Source organism: Lycium barbarum, chromosome 9, assembly GCF_019175385.1.
Source record: "Lycium barbarum isolate Lr01 chromosome 9, ASM1917538v2, whole genome shotgun sequence".
Classification (NCBI taxonomy): domain Eukaryota; kingdom Viridiplantae; phylum Streptophyta; class Magnoliopsida; order Solanales; family Solanaceae; genus Lycium; species Lycium barbarum.
The window spans coordinates 20,348,165-20,369,862 of record NC_083345.1 but is presented as its reverse complement, the minus strand read 5'-3'; the positions used below and the strand labels follow the sequence as shown (position 1 = coordinate 20,369,862).

General features: G+C 37.2%; 1 non-coding gene across 1 annotated transcript; it reads left to right on the top strand.

The window, feature by feature from the left end:
* The first annotated feature begins 1,103 nt into the window (after window positions 1–1,103).
* On the top strand, window positions 1,104–1,209 carry LOC132612425 (small nucleolar RNA R71). Its single transcript, XR_009571786.1, has one exon. It is a non-coding gene; the product is annotated as a small nucleolar RNA R71 (small nucleolar RNA).
* Window positions 1,210–21,698: the final 20,489 nt, after the last annotated feature.

The window sequence follows — 21,698 nt, the reverse complement described above, 5'->3', positions numbered from 1 at the left end:
CCCCTTTTCCTGTTTTCTCTATGTGCCTTGAAATTATCAAGATTCTGCTCCTCTTCAACTATAATAGGGGCTTCCTCCTCTGTTTCTTCCTCCACAATATCATCAGATACATCAGGTTGAGCCTCTTCCTCAACTATTGGCTCGAGGTCAACCACCTTTTTATCAGCACCTTAAAGTATTTTTCCACTTCTAGTGCTAATAGCAGCTACATGCTCTACAGAGTTTACCCCACTACCTTTTGGATTTGGAACTGTATCACTTGGTAGTTGTCCACGTTGAGGAGTATGCACTTCTCTGGAACGATCTCTGAATTACGATTCAAGCTTCTGAATGGAAGCTGAATGAGATAGTTGAACCTGAGACATTCCCTTTATTGTGCTCTCAGTTCTGTCCTGATTCATTAGCATTTTCTGCATCATACTTTTCAGCTCCGCAGAATCATTAGGCGCATAACTAGTAGAGTTGCTAGCAGAATTGTCTCTCCACTGTTGGGAATTTGATGCTTTCCCCCTTGGTGGAATGTAGGGGTTCGAGCTCTTGTTGCCATAATTATTGTGATTGTAATTTTCTTGATTTGGATTTTCCTGATCATTTCTGCTATAATTGTTCCCTTGAAATTATTGTTGAGGCTTTTGCCATGGGTGATGACCGGGACCTTGATAATTTTGCCTTTGATAACCCCCTTGCGAGTTGTTGACGTAATTAGCATCTTCATACTGTTGTTGCCCATCTTGGTACATCCCTTCAGGGACTTGATACATGCCCTGTGGAAGAGGTGGTAACTCCTCAACAACATTTACCCCCTGTGCATCCTTTTCTGCCAACTTCTTTGATAGTAAATCCACCGTGGTTTGCAGTTGAGCAAAGGCATGATCTCTCTCATGGTTTTCTTTTGCAATGGCAACTAGTGATGGACTACCATAAGAGAGACTCTCACTATCAGTTGAATGCCCAGCTTGATTGTGGGTGGTGAGTTTATCAAGCAAACGGGTGATGACGATGAATGACTTATCCATGAAGCATCCTCCTGCGGCAGTATTGACAGCAATCTGAATATTGTATCTAACCCCTTGTAGAATTTCTTCGTGAGAATAGCATCCGGAAACCCGTGAGTTGGAGATTGAGCTAGATAATACTTGAACCGCTCCCATGCCGAATATAATTGTTCCCCCGAGAGCTGTTTTAACTCAAAGATCTTATCTCGAAGTTCAGCCTTTTTGCTCGGTGGGAACCACTTCTTTAGAAATGTGTTGGCCAGCTCGCTCCAGGTATGGATAGAATTGCTGGGAAGCTTTTCATACCATTCCCTTGCTTGGCTAGCCAAGGAATATTTGAAGACCCGTAACCGCAGTGCATCAGCAGAAACAACACCTTGGGATTGTTGAGCACACACGTGCAAGAAATTCTTCAAATGTCGAAGTGGACAATCCTCCAAAGAATTTCAAAAATAACCTTCAAGTTTCAGCAGCTGATAGATAGAACTATCAATTTTGAACGTAACATTTCCAGTCCTAGGAGGGACCACAGCAGAAGCATAATCAGCTTCATTGATGAATTTCGCAAATATATTCTCCTCTTCGTCCTCTTCTGGTGCAGGTGGGTTCACTTGGAGTCCACCTTGGTTTCCCTGATTGCGATTCTGTCTTCCAGCCATGTTTACCTGGTTCACCATAACAGCAAACAAGGTGTGATGGAATAGAAAAAGTTTTAAAGAAGAGTACGCACAATCAGTAATTTCTAAACCGTATTCCCCGGCAACGACGCCAAAATTTGATACGCTCAAATTACACCTATTAATGGCGTAAGGCGGACGTTGTCAAATATAGTAACCCAAACGAGGTTGGGGTCGAATCCCACAGGGAATATGGAGAGAAAAGGATACTAATTTTATGCGATACTATTCTTTAAAGGCTTTAATCCTATTCCTGATAGTTTGAAATAATTGTTGAATAATGTAATTGAATACTTTGACTTGAATTGTATTTAATGCGAGAGAGAGACCAAGGTTGTGTTCCCCATTTTGATTAGATATTATGCTTCAGGTTTCAATGTGATATATTTCTAATGGTTGTTCAAAGAATATGCATTTGATCTCTTAAGGACTTCATAATGTTTCCCAACAGTTAGGCCGTATTTCCTCTTTATAATTTTTCCAAATATAAAAGAGTTGAAATTGAAGAGCGACCAATAATGCCAATTTAGACTTGTTCTTATCCCTAAGTTAGTCTATTAAACGAGGGTTAACGCCCCGAGTCATTGTTATTCAATCTTACCAATACTAACTCTCTTTTCCAAGAAAAGTTAGTATAATGGCTTAGGCTAATGCTTGCAATCATTACCTATCGCTAACGCACAAAGATAGAATAAATACTAACAACCATTATGCATATATCAATAGTAGAAACCTATTCACATAATACCCATCATGGGATCCACAACCTTAGTATTAAAATTAGCTACTCATCATTTTGGTTAACAAAGAAAGCTTAAGAGTTAACATACTATACTTACGATGCTAATACAATAAGGAATGGAAGTGAAGTTGTTTCTTTAAATGCTCCAACCACTTCAAATATTCAAGACTTAAAGTTAAAGCTCTCCAAGAAAAATCAGAATATTGAATTAAAACCCTACTTTAAGTATTTATACGGCCAAAAATCGCGCCAAGTTTCTGGACAAAAACGCCCTTACGCGGCATCGTTACGGACCGTAACACAGGTTACGGTCCGTCCTTCGGTTCGTCCTTTTGTCAGCATGATGTCACAGCCACTATGCGACGAACCGTAACACAGGTTACGGTCCGTATCTCCCAGCGGATCATGGCCTCAGTCTTCAGTGGCCAATGTGTTACGCCTCGACGTTACGCCCCGTAATCTATGTTACGGACCGTCCTTTTGGGGCGTAACCTGTGACACTACTTAGGCCACTTTCTGAAAATTTCCCTCAGCTTACGGTACACGTTACGGCCCGTAACATGAGTTACAGACCGTACTTCGTAGCGGCACGTATCCTCTCTGGTACGGATCACGTTACGGCCCGTAACATGAGTTACGGACCGTCTTTTAGCTCCAAGTTGTCCGCTTTTCAGCATTCTTTATCATTTCCGATCCTTAGTCAACTAACCCTATAAAACACAAAAATAACATAAGAAACGATATAAAAACACGAAAAAACACTAAAAAACAAGCAACACTTCTAGTTACAAAGGTATAAAATGTGCCGAAATTCATGGCACATCATCAAGTCAATCCACCAGTTGTGAACATTGCTGCACCTAAGCTTACACCTCAGAACTTTCCATCTTTAGGTTCAACTGTAAAGAAAAGTAAGGGTCAATAGTCATCATTCAGTACTAGTGTCTCTACACTTCCTCTTGATAAAGAGGGGACTAACTCTCAACGAATTTCTTAATTTGGAATATAAGTGTTACACCTCCCGTTTGATAGCAAGGAGACTTTGGCTCATTGGTGGTGTATACCTTCGGTTCGGTAATCCGCACCAGAGTTCTGGGACATGAGATATTTTACCTTGTATGCGTACAGGAGTATAAGTATGCATTCTTAACATTATGAGGGAATTAGAAGTGAAACAAATCGAATCGGAGCAAAACGGAGCAGTTCAGAAAACTGTTGAAATCAGTCAGCATCGACGGCCCAAGGGACGGACTGTCGACACGTTGACGAGCCGTCTAATGGCACCGTCGACGAGGTTCTACAATTAGACATTTCAGGCGGTAGTTCGACGGAGCACATCGATGGACCGTCAACCCTGCTCGTCGACCCTCGGATCTGAAACTTTCCAGCTCTGGTTATAAATATAAGATCCCACATTTTATTCCATTATTTCTCCCCAAAAAAAATCCTATCTCTCTAGAACCCTTTAAAACCCTCTCTCTATTTTCTACAACAAATCTATACCAAGAAACCAAGATCAAAAGCAAAGACTAAGAGATCCATGTATTAGAAAGCCCATTAGGGTTTGTGGAGAGTAAGAATTTCTTTGGCATGCAAGTGAAGGATTTCATTCTAATAGAGTAGAGCGACTCAAGGCTTATTCCCAAGTGCTTAAGGTGAGTTTTATGTTTATTTCATATTACTGAGAGTATTGAGGAGTTGAAAGACTTGAATTATGGAAGAAACTAGAGTATAGAGCTCTAATGTGAAAATAATGGTATTCATGAATAGTAGTTGGCATGAATCATGACTTTTGATGTATTATGAATAGAATCTTGTTATAGATAATATTAAGAATGTTGAAGAAGCATTATGTGTTGACGAATATGATGTAGTGTGGTAATTTGGTTATGAATGATTTGGAATGGAATTTGGAGGATTGAATAATGTATAGTTTGGTGAAGATTGTTGATTGTGATATTGTGGGTGTTATTGTCGATGTTTGGGAGTTGTTCATTAAATGGAAGGAGTTGTGATACAAGGGGGATATTGCCCAATTTTCGTTAGCTCTTGGTTGCTCTAGCTTGAAGCTTGAGTATGTCTTCTATTATCTAATCGTAGTGCGAATTCCCTTGAAGGTAGAATCGCAAGTTAAAGAGGCACGCAATTAGACGATAGAGTTGAAGAAATACAAGGTATGTAAGGCTAGTCCCTTCTTTTCTAAGGCATGATTCCTATGCCATGAATTCCCTTATCTCTCCATAACTTTCTTACATTCCATGAATTATGAGTCTATGTTGATAAAGAGCTCCTTATGAGATAAGATAAGAGATATGTCATGAATATGATGATAATGATGATAAGTCTAAGCCTAGAGATCCTAAAGCTTATGATATGATGATTCCATGAAGCTAATGACTCTTATACGATTCGTTAATGTCGTTCATTGTTGCTAGACCCACCTTATGATGTTAGTTCCTTCAAGGTAGGGTATGATGAATATGATTACTCCATAACGTAATCGGGGGTTCTCAACCTTACGTCACCCCGATAGAGTTATAGTTGTCTTAAGTTCTTATGCATGCTTTATGAGATGTATGTGATGATACGATCCCACCGTGCCTAGATGGCCGGTCATGTCACCGCGGAGGCGGGCTGCATACGATTCCACCGTGCCTAGATGGCCGGACATGTCACCGCTAATGCGGGCTACTTATGATTACACCGTGCCTAGAGGGCCGGACATGACACCACTAGTGGGCGGCGTATGATGGTTACCCGGACGCGGGTTAACGATGATGGTATATGTGATATGTATGACATGTGTTTCCTTTAAAGGTTAAGCAGGTTATATCTTCAGCTCATGTTTCATTGTTTCCTTATTATGCTATTACTATTCATTCCTTACATACTCAGTCCAATGTTCGTACTGACGTCCGTTTTTTTGGACGCTGTGTTCATGCCCACAGGTAGACAGGGAGACGGCGCGAATTCGTAGGAGCTTATCAGCAGATTCACATGAGCACTCCACTATTCCGGAGGTGCTACTTATGATCATATTCTTTTGTGTATATATATTGGGCACGACGGGGTCCTGTCCCGTCTTTATGTCTAGTACTCTAGTAGAGGCTCGTAGATACGTATGTGTGGGTTGTTGATGTTCCACGATGATCACATTGTACTTTTGTATAGCATTCTTGTAGCCGCGAGGGCTTATGCATATAGATATGGGTTGTTTTGGAGATTATATATATGTTCAGGATGAGTATGATGATTAGCCTAATGAGAGGTGCTCGGTAGTCAGCTCCGGGTACCCATCATGGCCCCTAGTCGGGTCGTGACAATAAAAGGTATGAATAAGAGGTACAAGCAGAAGGAACTCAAACAGTACGTGAGGAATAAAAGATTTACACTAGCAGGGATTGTAGAAACAAGAGTCAAAAATCACAAGGACAGACCATCCTGAATATTGTTGCACCTGGATGGGAAATGCTGCACAACTATAATGATGCAGCTAATAGTAGAGTATAGGTGACATAGGATCCTTCCTAGTATAGAATCACAACTCTTAAGCAAGGGGCTCAATTCATTTATTGCTAGATTAGAGGTACAACTAATGATATTGACTGCATGCTAACTTTTATTTATGGTCACAATACATTGGACCAAAGAAAGGCTCTCTGGGAGGTTTAGCTGAATATGCAGTTGGCATTAATGGCCCATGGATTACCTGTGGTGACTTTAATGCAGTCTTACATATTATGGATAGACAAGGTGGGAATCCCATCACACAAGCTGAAGTACATGACTTCTCGGAGTGTATAAATAATTTGTTGCTTACTGAACCTACCTTAGAGAGGGGAGTATTTCACATGACTAATAAACAACATGGTGTTGATCGAATTCATAGAAGGATAGATAGAATGTTTGGCATTAGATATTGGATGATACAATAGGGGCAAGTAGCAATAGAATATGATTTGCCTTACATATCAGATCATACTTCTATGTTACTGAGACTCCAATCTGGACAACGACCAACTCAGATCCCGTTTAGGTTCTTTAATATATGGACATCAGATGATCAGTTCCTAGGGTTGGTTAAATCTGTTTGGGATTAACACTACAGAGGGAATAAAATGGGAAACATCTGGAGAAAGCTAAAAGCTCTGAAACCTGCACTGAAGAAACTCAACAATGATCACTTCAAAGGAATTACAATGCACATTCAACAAGACAGACTGTTTTTGTAAGACACACAAAAAGCACTTACATGTTAATATACTGATTATTTATTAAGCAAAGAGAAGGACATCTTGCAAAATTTAGAAAAATGGTCTTTGATTGAAGAAAATGCCCTCAAGCAGAAATCCAAAGCTACTTAGATTAAACTTGGGGATTCAAACACTAAGTATTTGCTGCTGTGGTTAAAGAAAAGGCTCATAGGAAAGAAATTAGTGAACTTACCTCTCTAGTTGGATCAAGGTTGACAAATTCCAAAGCTATCACTAATGAGATATTGTTATTTTACAAAAGCTTAATGGGAACTACAACCACAACTCTGCCTGCTGTCAACAAAATCACAATGCAGAAGGGTCCTGTTCTTAATCATCAACAACAACTTGACTTTTGTGCTCCAGTATCAGATGATGAAATCTATAATGGACTAGTCTCCATTGGAGATGAGAAGGCTCCAGGTATTGATGGCTATAACTCTAATTTCTTTAAAACTTCTTGGGTTGCGGTGAAGAGTGAAGTGATAGAGGTTGTTAAAGAGTTTTTTGACACTGGTAAAATGCTTAAAGGTACTAATTGCACCACCCTAACACTTATACCAAAATCCCAAATCCTGCTACTGTTAAGGACTATAGACCAATAATTTGTTGTACAATTTTATATAAAATGATTGTTAAAGTCCTGGCTATTAGATTACAAGTAATGATGCCTAGTATTACATGTGAAGTCCAAGCAGATTTTATACCAGGGCGTAAAATTGCTGACAATATCATACTTGCTCATAAACTAATCAAACCATATTATAGAAAACACATTTCTCATAGAGCCATGATCAAAATTGACCTCCTAAAAGCCTACGACTTTGTAGAATGGCCATTCTTAGAGCAAGTTATGACTAAATTAGGATTTCTTGGAAAATTGCACAGATGGATAATGGCCTGTGTTAAAACTGTTAACTACACTGTCCCAGTCAATGGATCATCTTCTGAACCTTTTAATGTAGCCAAAGGATTCACGAAAAGGGAACCAATTTCCCCTTTTTCTTTTTGCCATTTCTATGGAATACTTAAGCATATGCCTTAATGAGTTGAAACATGTTAAAGAGTTCGAATATCACCCTAGATGTGCCAAACTTGGCATTACTCATTTGAGTTTTGCTAATGATCTTCTACTTTTCAGTAAAGGTGATCCTGTTTCAGTTCATGCCTTACATAAATGTTTCTTCATCTTATTTGAAGCCTCAGGTTTACAACCCAACCTTGGTAAGAGTTCTATCTACTTTGGGGGTGTAAAACAAACTTACACAGACAACATTCTACTACAACTTGGCTATGGGCATGGGGAATTACCTTTTAAGTACCTTGGGATACCACTTTCCACCAAAAAACTATCCATCCTGCAGTGGAAGCCTCTTATTACCAAAATAACCAGTAGAATTTCTTCCTGGACTGCAAAGAAACTTTCTTATGCTAGTAGAATTCAACTAGTTTAATCTGTGATATTTGGGATTCAAGCTTATTGAGCTCAATTATTCCCCATTCCTGCCCATGTGCTCAAAGTTATAAATGTTTATTGTAGAAGTTACATTTGGTCTGGAACTAATACTATTACTAAGAAGGCTCTGGTTGCATGGGATAAAGTATGTTTACCTAAATCTGTTGGGGGTTTCAATCTCATCAACCTCAAGTTATGGAATAGGACTGCTATGGCAAAGTCTTGTTGGGATTTAGCACATAAACAAGACAAATTGTGGATTAGATGGATTCATGCATTATTCATGCATTCTATATAAAAAGAAGTCAACTATGTGATCTTGTTATACCGCAGCAGGCTTCTTGGATGGTTAAGCAGATTTTGTAAGCTTACCAAACTCTCCAATTAGTTCAATGTCCACAAAGCACCAAACAATGCATGATCAGAACCATATATCTTCAACTTCTACCTAGTCTGCTAAGAGTTCGATGGAAAACATTAATCATCACCAACAATGCTAGACCAAAAGCAAAATTTACCATGTGGTTACACCTCCATGGTAGATTGTTAACTGTTGATAGATTACTCAAATGGGGCTTACCAGCTGAACCTAAATGCTCCTTATGTCACCGTCAAGATGAGAACCTGGAACACTTGTTTGTGCAGTGCGGAACCTGTGGGATGGAATGTTGGGTTGGCTGCAGAGACCAAAGTTGAATGTTGTTGCATGGGAACAATATGTGAGCTGGGCTGTTGCAAATGCTAAAGGGAAGACTCTCCAGGCGAAGACTTTCAAGATCATATTTTCTGAATGTTCTCATGCTATTTGGATAAAAAGGAATGCTAGAACTTTTTAAGGAAGATCAACTACTGCCGCATCATTACTGCAACAATATCTCCCAGTTTAAATTTCTGAGTTTGCTATGTATTTCAGGGCCTCATGTTATTCTTGCCACTTTGTTTTCTGCTGTACCTCCTGAGATAGCTAGCCTGTGTTGTAGCTAGTTATGGTTTTGTAACTATTCACTTTAGTGGTTAATGAAAAAGTTGATTACCAAAAAAAACATAGGGTGTGTTTGGTACGGAGGTAATTCTTCATATTTTGTTCATCAAAATTTTTAAAAAATATTTTCTCTAAAAAATTAAATTTCTTAAACATAAGGAAAATGATTTTTTCCAATAATAATAATAAAAAAAAAGTTCCACAAATAATATCTCACGTTTGATTGAAAATCCCACGACTAATCAAATGATTAGATTCTCTAGGAGCGCTAATTAATCAATTAGCATCTGCCAAGAGAGCAAGTCATCATGAACGTCGCTTTGTTAATTATGTTAAAAATCTAAATCATTTATTGCTATAGCTTAGCTAGGATGTAGGAGTACTTTTGCTGCCTATAAACTGATTTTCTAGGGATTACCAAATTTACATAGTAATTTCCCGTCTTAGTTCAAGTGTCTTAGTTTGATTATATACAGATTTTAACTGTTTAAAAATAAAAGAAGACTTTTGAATCTTGTGATCCTAAATTAAAGACGTGTATAATGTATTAAAATATTTTTTGAATCTTGTAGTTATAAACTTATCATATAAAATGTTTGAATTGTTAACTTATTAAATATAGAAAGATACACTCTTTTTGGAACAAACCAAAAAAAAAAAAGTAAAACCCTTTAATTAAGACGGAGGGGGTATATGTTTATATTAAAAGAGTAGCTTATCTCTTTTATCTTTCGTAGTTGTTAAGAAAGATATCATTTTTATCCCCTTGAACAATATAAACACTGGTAACTGGTAATACTTACTCTGTCGTAATATTCTTTAAGAAAGTACGGAAAATGAACGTGGTTTTATTCCCTACAAAATGTTTTAGTTTGATTATATACAGATTTTAACTGTTTAAAAATAAAAGAAGACTTTTGAATCTTGTGATCCTAAATTAAAGACGTGTATAATGTATTAAAATATTTTTTGAATCTTGTAGTTATAAACTTATCATATAAAATGTTTGAATTGTTAAATTATTAAATATAGAAAGATACACTCTTTTTGGAACAAACCAAAAAAAAAAAAAAAGTAAAACCCTTTAATTAAGACGGAGGGGGTATATGTTTATATTAAAAGAGTAGCCTATCTCTTTTATCTTTCGTAGTTGTTAAGAAAGATATCATTTTTATCCCCTTGAACAATATAAACACTGGTAACTGGTAATACTTACTCTGTCGTAATATTCTTTAAGAAAGTACGGAAAATGAACGTGGTTTTATTCCCTACAAAACAAGTGTGACAGATATGCTGACTACAACAGATTGGTTTGGACACCTTTCCGGACATAATCTAATTTCGTCTCAAAATATTATCTAAACGAAACTTGATTTCGTCTCAAGAATTTGACCTAGCGAGATAAAATTAGACTACATTATATTAGATGAGGCTTAGAGGGAATAATTACTGAGGCTTCTCATTCATGCAAATTCAATGTACAGCCATATATATAATACAAGTAAGAGGAGGAGTTCTAGGTGAAATCAACTCCTAGAAAGTAGTTACAAAGGAGTCCTAACTACAAGAGGTTGCTGTTGATCCCTTATCAGATAGGGTAGGTCCAATACCCCCCTTGCAAACCAAAGGTGGGTGTGTCACTTTGAGTTTGTCCCGTAGAAACTGGAATCTAGCAGTAGACAGCGGTTTCGTGAGTATATCAGCTACCTGATCTTTAGAGGAAAGAAACTGAATCAGTAAGTCACGTCTAGCAACTTTGTCGCGGACAAAATGAAAGTCGATCTCGACATGCTTGGTGCGAGAGTGAAAAATCGGATTAATAGATAGATATGCAGCACCAATGTTATCGCACCAGAGAATAGGAGCACGAGGCAGTTGAAGACCAAGCTCAAACATCAGTGATTGAGTCCATGTTAATTCAGCAGCAGCATCTGCCAATGCTTTGTACTCAGACTCTGTTGACGAACGTGCCACTGTCCGTTGTTTCCTTGAGGACCACGAGATTAAATTTGGACCAAAGTATATTGCATAGCCTCCCGTGGACTTACGATCATCAATGCTACCAGCCCAGTCGGAGTCAGTGAAAGCCTGCAACTGAAGAGTGGAAGCTTTCGAAATAAAAAATGCCATAGACTTGGTGTGTTGAAGATACCGTAGGATTCGTTTCACCGCAACCCACTGATTTATGGAAGGATGATGCATGAACTGACACACTTTGTTCACTACAAAGGAGATGTCCGGTCTCGTAAGTGTGAGATATTGAAGAGCACCAACAATTTGTCTGTAAAGACTCGGATCGTCAAAGTCGGGGCTATCACCCTTATGAAGCTTCACAGTAGTTGCCATAGGAGAGCTCAGTGGTTTGCAATTAAGCATACCAGCTCTAGTGAGAATACCAAGAATATATTGTGATTGAGAGAGCCAGAGACCATGGCTGTTACGTTGCACCTGAACACCAAGAAAATATTGAAGCGGACCGAGATCTCGTATGGAAAAGGCGCTGCCAAGTGCTCGAGTAAACGAGTCAAGAAATGAAGTGCTATTCCCTGTGAGTACAATATCATCTACATAGACCAATAGATAAGCGATAACATTCCCATGAGAGTAGATAAATAAAGAGACATCAGTTTTAGATGTTGTAAAACCAACGGTGATGAGAAATTGATAAAGCTTGTTGTACCATGCTCTTGGGGCTTGTTTAAGACCATAAAGAGATTTGTGAAGCTTGCAAACGTGAGTAGTAAATTAAGGATGAACAAAACCTGGAGGTTGAGCCATGTAAACATCTTCTTGAAGCTCACCATGCAGGAAGGCATTTTGAACATCCAATTGGCGCAACGACCAGCCATGGGTAATTGCCAATGATAGAATGATGTGGATGGTGGTGGGTTTAACAACCGGACTGAATGTTTCATGATAATCTTGGCCCTCAACCTGATGAAATCCTTTGGCAACTAAACGAGCTTTATAGCGCTCAATGGCACCAACAGAGTTCCTCTTTATGTGAAAAATCCATTTGCACCCTAATAAGTTCATGGAGGAATTAAAGGGAACCAACGACCATGTTTGATTTTTGAACAAGGCTGTCATCTCGGATGACATAGCATCATGCCATTCTTTGAACCTAGAGGCCTCTGTGAAGGTGGTAGGCTCAGTGGAAGGAGGAAAAGATGTAGTAGTGGCAACTGTGCAAGCAAAACGAGAGGAAGGCTTGCGTTTGAACACAGGACGTAACTGCATAGTGTGAGATCGTTGAGGTGGTTTGGCAAATTTTGGGTTACTTTTGGTCATAAGGTGCGGAGTTGTAGGGGAAGGTTGTGTGAGAGTTGTAGAGGAATCTATAGGTGCAGGACTCAAATTATCAATAGGAGAGGTGGAGGGAGAGAAAGGTGAGCTGATGGGCACTAGGGAGTTACCAGACGACAGGCGAGGAGTAGGAACCTTAGGCCGTAAACATAGTAAAGGTGGTAAAGTGACCGGAGCTGAAGCCCAGGGATGCATAGTGGTATGCGGAGGTGGTCCAAGAATAGACTTGTTGGCAAAGGGAAAGTGAGATTCGTCGAAACGAACATGTCGTACAATATATAATCTACTTGTGGCTATGTCAAGACATCGATAACCATGATGTGATGGACTATACCCTAAAAACACACAAGGTTGACTCCTAAAATCCATTTTGTGACAATTGTAAGGACGGAGGTACGGGAAACAAAGACATCCAAACACTTTAAGAAAATAGTAATCTGGTGGAGTGTGAAACACAACTTCAAAGGGTGATTTCCCATTATTAGTGGGCGTGGGAAGTCGATTAATCAAATAAACAGCAGTATCAAAAGCAAAGTGCCAATACTTTGAGGGAGTGGAGCTATGTGCCATGAGACTTAATACAGTTTCAACAATGTGTCTATGTTTGCGTTCAACCTTGCCTTGTTGTTCATGAGTGTGAGGGCATGAAAGACGATGAATTATGCCTAACTTTGCACAAAGATTCGATAAAGGACGGAACTCACCACCCCAATCGGTTTGAATGGCCATAAGTTTTGTGTTAAATTGCCTTTCAACAAGAACATGAAATTGAGAGAAAATTGACAAGACATCAGATTTTCTAAAAAGTGGATAGCACCAAGTATAACCAGAGAAATCATCAACAAATACGAGAAGAAAACGATGACCTTGAGATGATAGAAAAGGGGAAGGTCCCCAAACATCCGCAAAAATAAGTTGCAAAAATGAAGTACTTTTATTAATACGAGACGGAAGAGACAGTTTATGGGACTTGCCAAGTTGGCAAGACGTACATAAATTACGTAATCTAAAACTAGAACTAGAAAGCTTATGCGTGGATAACACTTGACTAAGAACTTTCTGATGCGGATGGCCCAATCGAAGATGCCAACAAGAGGATGAGACTTTTGCGGCTGTGAGAGCTTTAGGATGACTTGAGGATGGTGGCTTGATAGACATAGTGTAAAGTCCGCTATCACTCTGACCGGAAAGAAGAGGAATCCTGGTGTCCCGATCCTTAACAAGAAAATGAGCAGGGTGAAATTCAAAGAAAGCGTTATTATCTTTAGCAAACCTTTGAACTGAGAGAAGAGGCTTAGTTATAGAAGGAACATGAAGAATCTGATTTAAGAAAAATTTACGATTTGAAAGATTTGAAAAAGAGGCACTACCAGTACTTTGGATCAGCAAACCTTGTCCATTACCAACATGTAGTTGATCCGGACCGTTTTATTCCTCAACATGAGTAAAGCTTGATAGATCAGGTGCAACATGATGAGTGGCGCCAGTATCGGGGAACCAGTTTTGTGTCAACGGAATTGGTGCCTGATGAGTGAGATGAGCCGAAGGATTTATAGTGTGATTGTAGCGTTGGAAACAAATCGCAGCTTGGTGATTTGTACAATTACAGATTTGACACCTGACTCATCCATCATTGTTGGTAATCCAAGATTGACCCATAGGAGAATAGTTATTGCCATAGTTAGTTCGTTGATATTGATTTCGGCCACCACGACCCCCTCGTCCCCTATGCGATCTGTCGCGACCTCTTTGAGAGTAATTATTAGTGTGTCCAGGGTGTTATCTATCACCATTGAAGGATCGTTGAGCAACATGGGCTGCTGGTGTATGGGATGTATCAGTAGAAGCAAGTGATAGGGAGGACATGGAGGAGCCGTAGATAAATTCATGGTTCAATAGTAGGCTATGGAGCTCGGAGTATGAAACTGGATCAGGTCGCGCAGATAATGCAGTGACAATATCCTTGAAATCAGAGCGCAACCCTTTAAACACATAAATATTGAAATCAAAAGCAGTCAACTGTCTCCCTGCGGCCGCTAACTCATCGGACAGAAGTTTTGCCTTTTGTAGGAATTGTGAGATAGTGAGGTCATCTTGTTTGAGGTTTTGCAACTGCATATGGAGGTTAAGGACTCTAGTGTTAGAAGGAGAAGACAAGGCTGCTTCTAATGCATCCCAAATATCTTTGGATGTATTCAAGCCAATGATGATGGGTATGGTTTCTTCGGAAAGAGAAGAGATGAGGAGACTCATGATTATTTGATCTTGTTGGATCCAAGTGGTATATTCTGGATTGTTTGTAACAGTGGTCGAGCCTTCAATTGTAAGAGAAGAAGGTGGGCATGGCTTGGATCCATCAATGAAGCCATGAAGGTTTTGACCTCGCAAGAACGGCAACAATTGCGTTTTCCAGAACAAGTAATTATTGGAAGTGAGTTTAATGGAGATAAAGTGGTGTGCATGATTAAGAGGATTGGAAGAGGGAGAAGAGGACATGACAGGAACTGTTGAAGAGGGTGAAGCGCCGGAAACAGAGGACGTCGAAGAAGAGTCCAAACCGGCTTCTGATACCATATTAGACGAGGCTTAGAGGGAATAATTACTGAGGCTTCTCATTTATGCAAATACAATGTACAGCCATATATATAATACAAGTAAGAGGAGGAGTTCTAGGTGAAATCAACTCCTAGAAAGTAGTTACAAAGGAGTCCTAACTACAAGAGGTTGTTGTTGATCCCTTATCAGATAGGGTAGGTCCAATACATTACAATAACATTGCCAAAAAATTCAATTTCTTTACAACGAAACATAAACTCTAGTTCTGACACAAAAAACATTTGTTGCAACTAGTCAGTTTTTTGACCGCTTAAAAGTAAAGGACTCTAGCAAACTAAAAATTTCCCGGCATGGACATGTACATATAATTATAATATTGGCAATGAGCACTGAACAGGTATAGACGAGATGTATCTATGTACAATGGGTGAGTCTAAAACCTAGGATTTGCATTAATTAAACTGTTTGAGCAAATACATTTTTAACCACTTTTAGTCGTCAAAGATATATATGGAGGAAGAAGACGAGAACATGGGATAGTTCATATGCAATGTCTCTATCATCCTTCTCACTTACAGCTGAGGCTGATTATAAATAGTTTTGTATATATATATCCAAACGCTGTTCTACTACAGGTTTGCATGTTTTTACACGCACGGTAAAAGAAGACTAGTCCTGAATAATTATCAGTACCCGTTATCCATAGAATTATTCATTTTTTCCAAAATAATTTCACTTTTTCCCGAAATCCGTATCTGGTTATCAAATTGTCCATTTTTTTTCAGATTCAACTTGAAGTTGGATTTCGAAATTTTAAAAAGTGTTCTAATCCAGTTTTTCAACGTAATTCACCTTTTACCATTAGAAATTTGTGTACTTTTCATAAAGACAACTCCATCTAATGGATCTGTGTAATAGGAGTAGTATTAAAAACTGATGAAGTGTAATAGCACGCAGTAGCTCGTATATGGGATTCAAATGCTTAATGCAACTGTTATTTTAATTTTTGTAATTCTATGTAAATGCAATCTATGACATTATGTGACTATCCTTTATGTGATATTACGATTTGTTTGTTTGTTTCAGGTAAATTAATCAAGTTTGATGGTTTTGTAGTTTTTAGAAATTGTGGAATATGAATTATATTTCATATTTTTTAAAAAAAAGTATATCCAAACATGAACATTATTCCAAATATTGTCTGCAAAAAAATATATTCAAATTCAACTATATGTTTAACTCCAACTTCATAAATTTTATACTAAATGAAAATATTTGAAATCTATGACCAACCAAACACCTACTCAGTACGTATAAACAATTTCTCCCGATGATCTATTTGTTGAATGGTAAAACCAAAAAACAATTCTTCCATGCCCCCACCAAACAAAAATAATTTCAGAATTTCACAACTACTTTGCTTAAGGAAAAATGAAACAAAATAAGGAACTACTGCGTATTATTCCGGAAATCCTGCTAGCGTATCTAGGAAAATCTCATCTCTTTTGTTTTTTTTAATAAAAGGCCATCTTCTCTAATGATGACAACGCCAGCTTTGCATATGTCTAAAAAACCAAATTCCTTCTTTTTCAAGAATATTTAATGGTGCATCACCATCATCAGTACATAAACCTACTGATTGTTATAATGACCCTCATCATTATTTAACTCCAAACTTCACCTTCTATAAAAGAAGCCTATTACACAGAGTGAAGAGTAAAGTTCAGAAAAGTGTAATTTTTTAACTTCTTGTAACAAAATAGTACTCTCTTTGCCCCAATTTATGTGAAAGAGTTTGAAATACAAAGGTCAAAAGACTTAATTTTGATTATGAATTCAGGTGTAAATTCTTCAAATATTTTAAAATAATATATATATATATATATATATATATATTTGAAAATTAAATGAAAAGCCCTACAAATGAACATAAGCTAACAAGTCAATATTTAAGAAAAGTTTGACAAAATTGTAGTAAAAAAATTATTTGACTCCCCAAACAGTAACACATTCACATAAAATGGAATTGATGAAGCATATGTTAAAATCATTTTACACATCCAATTATTTCACCAGATACCACTACTTCTTACAAGCAAAAATATCAAACAACTCTGTTTATCAACGTTTAGACAGATGGAAAGAAATTAACTATCGGGTGTGATTTTATAATTATACATGTGCACATTTTTTTATTTTTTAAAGTATATACATATATATAGTTCGAGCCAAAAACAATATTTTCCCGTTTTAATTTTCCGCTTAGAAAAAATGTCTCTTTTTCATTTTGGCAACTGCTTAATTCGAACTTTCCACATGCCATGTTTAAGATCACAAAATTGAATGACACATTTTGATATATATTCTACATATCTTTAGTTTAAGATCACAAGATATAATTTTTTTTTTTTTACTTTCTTAAACTCCGTATCAAATCAAAATTAGACAAGCAAACTAGACGGAGGGAGTCGGTTCAATTAAAACTAAGGAACACATCATAGATCCGCGCCTACATCAACCTAGGCACATACACACGCCTATATAAATGTCTACATAAACAGTGATTTGTAGCCTAAACATTAGTCCTAGCAGCTAGAAAACTCAGCTTTAATACAATAACCATGCTTAAGAATAAAGGTGGTGATGCAACTCTCCAATTATCCAACTCAAGTGGTATACTTGGATGGTGTAGGCCTCATCGCCGCCGTGTATTGAGGAGGCGTAAAGGAAGCAGTATACGGCTAGGTAACAAGCGTCGCGTATTCTGCCTTGGCTCACGTCGAGTGGTTCAGTGGGCTGGATTCATGGCCTGCCCTTTTAGGGTGTTGAAGAAGCTAGTTTTTGAGATGGCTTCTAATAAGGGCAGATTGTTAGAAGCACATTGCTGGTCTTTGCCTTTACTACGTCCACAGTTATTTCCCTTGTGCTGATTATATATTACTTCTTGTTTTTATGTTCATATTTTTTCTTATGTTTTAAGTACTGCAAAATGGAATTGATCAGCAACTGTTCATTTCACACTAAGCTAACAAAAAAACACCCTCTGTATACGCTGGAAACATGTTGTATATCTATTCAGCTGGAAAAGGAAAGGTTGTTTGATATATGGCTTTGCTTTCTGATTTATATATGGCATCTACTGCTTCATTATTGCTTTTTATCGTCTTTAATTTAGCATAAGATATTCCTACCAATTTGAGGCCGTAAACGGCAAAAATAGTAGTATGAGTTTTTATATCTCTGCAGTTTTCCCCAATTATTGCTTAAGATGTTGCCACATCATAAAAGTAAGATCTGATGGCTATCATTTTTTTTTCTTTTTTTCTTTTTTCTTCTTGGTTTACCTGCTTTTGGAACCAATTATTTCGGATTAATACGTGCTTTTGGACCTGATTATTTCGGATTTTTTCTTCTTGGTTTACCTGCTTTTGGACCCGATTATTTCAGATTAACATTCCTTACCGAAAATGACTCCATACTCTCGGGGCTCAAATTCGAGACCTCTGATTAAGGATGGAGGAGTACTTACCGCTCTTGCTATCATTTTAACTTGCTAATAAGAACTACGGTATTAATGGCATTAGCTCCACGCTTTACCGCATCTGAATCTCAAATGCTGATTTAAATATGCTGGGGTTAAGCTTGGATATTATTATGGTGGAAGAACTAATGGTTTTGGCCCATTGGCCATTGTAGGGTAGTATCTACAAATATTGGTAGCAAGAACAGAGAATAAAAAACTAATTGTCGCTAATGTTTAGTTTTTAGTAGAATTAATAGCTGGCGTCAGATCTTATATTTGTGAGGTGGAAACACCTGAAGCAATAACTTGGAAAATTATAGATGTCAAAACTGGAGAGGAGCTGTGTCCGTATATGAAATCTAGTAGTAGCATTTTGATTTTTGGATTACATGGATCAAAACGTTTGTTCTAAATTTGATGTGCTTGTGACTTGTGAGATACATATCAATTTAAATTAGTGACTCGAAAAAAAAAAAATAATAAGAGGCCAGGGAATTGATAGTCTAAAACCAAACCACAATAAGAGACCTTAAACTTATCTATTATCTTAATTTACTCACTCATTCGAACAGCTTCAATGAAATTAAAGAAAAGGTAAAGTCTAAAACATTAATTAATGATAATTAAAGTAAATTATATGTTATACATATATAGTAATAATAATAGTTTAGTGCTTTTGGGGGGCTTAAAGCAATTAATTAAATGACCTTATCATTACATTGAGACCTACTGGCTACTGGTAAAAAGATAAAGGCCAAACACATACAACTAAACCTGTCAACCGGTAACCGGAACCGGTAGAACCGGTTCCGATTAACCGTTTATTTATTACCGGTCCAGTTTCGATTTTTTTGAAACCGGAACCGGACCGGTTAAACTGGTTATATTAAAAATAAAAATAGTCGTTGCGGCCCAGCACTTATGGACGTTATTGGACCGTTGGCAACGGTCCATTTGGAAAAATGGCCGTTGCCAAACGGCCATAAATTAATTTCCCCCCCCCAACCCCCCAAACTTTTTTTTAACACTTTAACCCATTCCCCAACCCTTCTTCATTTTCATTTTAATCCACACCAATTCACTCTTCTCTTTCTCTCAAGTCTCAAATCTCAATCTCTCAATTATAGTTACTTTGCAATAATTAGCCACTTTAAATTTCTCTCAAATAAATATTATAGTCTTATTCTAGTTTTAATTATTAATTTTACAATTATAATATTGTTGGTGATTTTGCAACAATCCGAAGTAGCTTTGGTGGATTTGCAATTCTAGCCGCCTTCACTTTGTTAGAAATTAATCCGGCAATTTGGTACCTTCGTTCCAACTCTATCTTTATTTTTCGCAATTTAATTCTAGCAATTTATTTTTCGCAATTTAATTCTAGCAATTTAATTTGTTGTAATTTATTTTCTTGTGATTTATTTGATTGTGATTTAAATTAATTCTATTTAATAATGTCAAAGAGATTAAGACGTGGTGCCGGTAGTAGTAGTGGTATTGTTAGGGGTGGGCTTAATGAGGAAACATTTGTGGAAGAAACACCTAATTTAGGTATTGATGTTGGTGGAAATAATCCACTTTTAGATCATGAGACAATGCAACAACATTTTACCGACACTTTTAATGAAGATGATGATGATGAAACACAACCCCCCGAAAATCCCATAGGAGATACATGTCCTGCACAATCACATACACAAGACAAACCACCTAGAACTCGTAAGCCAACAGCTAAAGTTTGGAAATTTATGACTAAGAATAGGGAAAACCAATCAGCTACATGTATCATTTGTGGACAAGTATTTAGTTTTAAGCAAGGAACTGGTAAGGATGGTGGAACGGGTACACTAAATGGTCATATGAGAACCAAACATATGGATGTTTGGAGAGAGAAAACGAGTTCAAATGTGGGGGGTATTCAAATGACGATAGACCCACGAACCGATAGAAATTTTAAGTATGACAAGAAAAAAGAGCGTGTAGAAATAGCTAAAATGGTAGCTTATGATTGTTTACCGTTTTCCTTTCCCTCGGGTTTGGGGTTTGTTACTTACATTCAACGTTGTTATAATCCATTATTGGAGGGTATTCCTAGAAGTACTTGTAGAGTCGATGTTATAGATTTGTTTAAAAAATATAGATTTTAGTTGTGCCATGTATTTAATTCTTTAAATTGTAATGTCTGTCTTACCGCTGATTTAGGTCTTAGTCTTAACAAGTTAGATTTTTTTGCTATTACATGTCATTGGGTTGATGACAACTGGGTTATGCAAAAAAGAATTATAGCTTTTTTATATGATGAAGGAAAAGGTCGTCACGATGGAAAATTTTTAGCGGATTCAATGTCTACTATTATGAGATTTTTTAACATTTATAGAAAAACACTTTGTATTGCTTTAGATAATGCTTCTAATAATACAAAGGCGATAGGTCTTATAAAAAGAGAACTAAACCCTCCGCTAAGAAATATTTTTCATGTAAGATGTAGTTGTCACATTTTAAACTTAATTGTTAAAGATGGTCTTGTGCATTTTGAAGATTCTGTTCAAAAAGTTAGAGATGCGGTTGCGTTTCTTTTTTGTAATGCTAATAGGGGAAGAATTAGAGATTTTAAGAATGCTTGTGTGGAAAATAACCTTAGACCTAGGAAAATTCAAGTAGAAATTGAGACTAGGTGGAACTACACTTACATTATGCTACAACAAGCATATGAGTATAGGATTCCCATACAACAAGTTCACAACAAATATAATACTGATAGTGATGATTGGTTAAATTTTTCGCATTGGGAAGATGTTAAAAAATGTGTTGAACTCTTAGAAAATTTTTATAATGCAACTCTTGCTTTTTCTAGACAATTCTATCCCACAGTAACCAGAATTTTAGCCTACTTAGCGGAAATAGCTAGAGTTTTACAAGAGTATAAATATAAACCCGGTTATCAAGTGGCTATTTTTGAAATGATAATCAAATTTAAGAAGTATTTTTTTCCCATCCCAACTTTATTTATATTGGGTTCTCTTTTAAATCCTTGTTTAAAAGTATCTTATACTAAAAATTTGGTTAGTCAAATTTATACATTTTTAGAAATTGAAGAGGGAGTTCAACCATTTTTAGCTGAAGCCGAACTCGCTATTGATGATGAGTTTAGAAAAGTTTTTACTCATTATTATAGTTTGGAAGAACGTGCTACACCCGTTGCTCCACG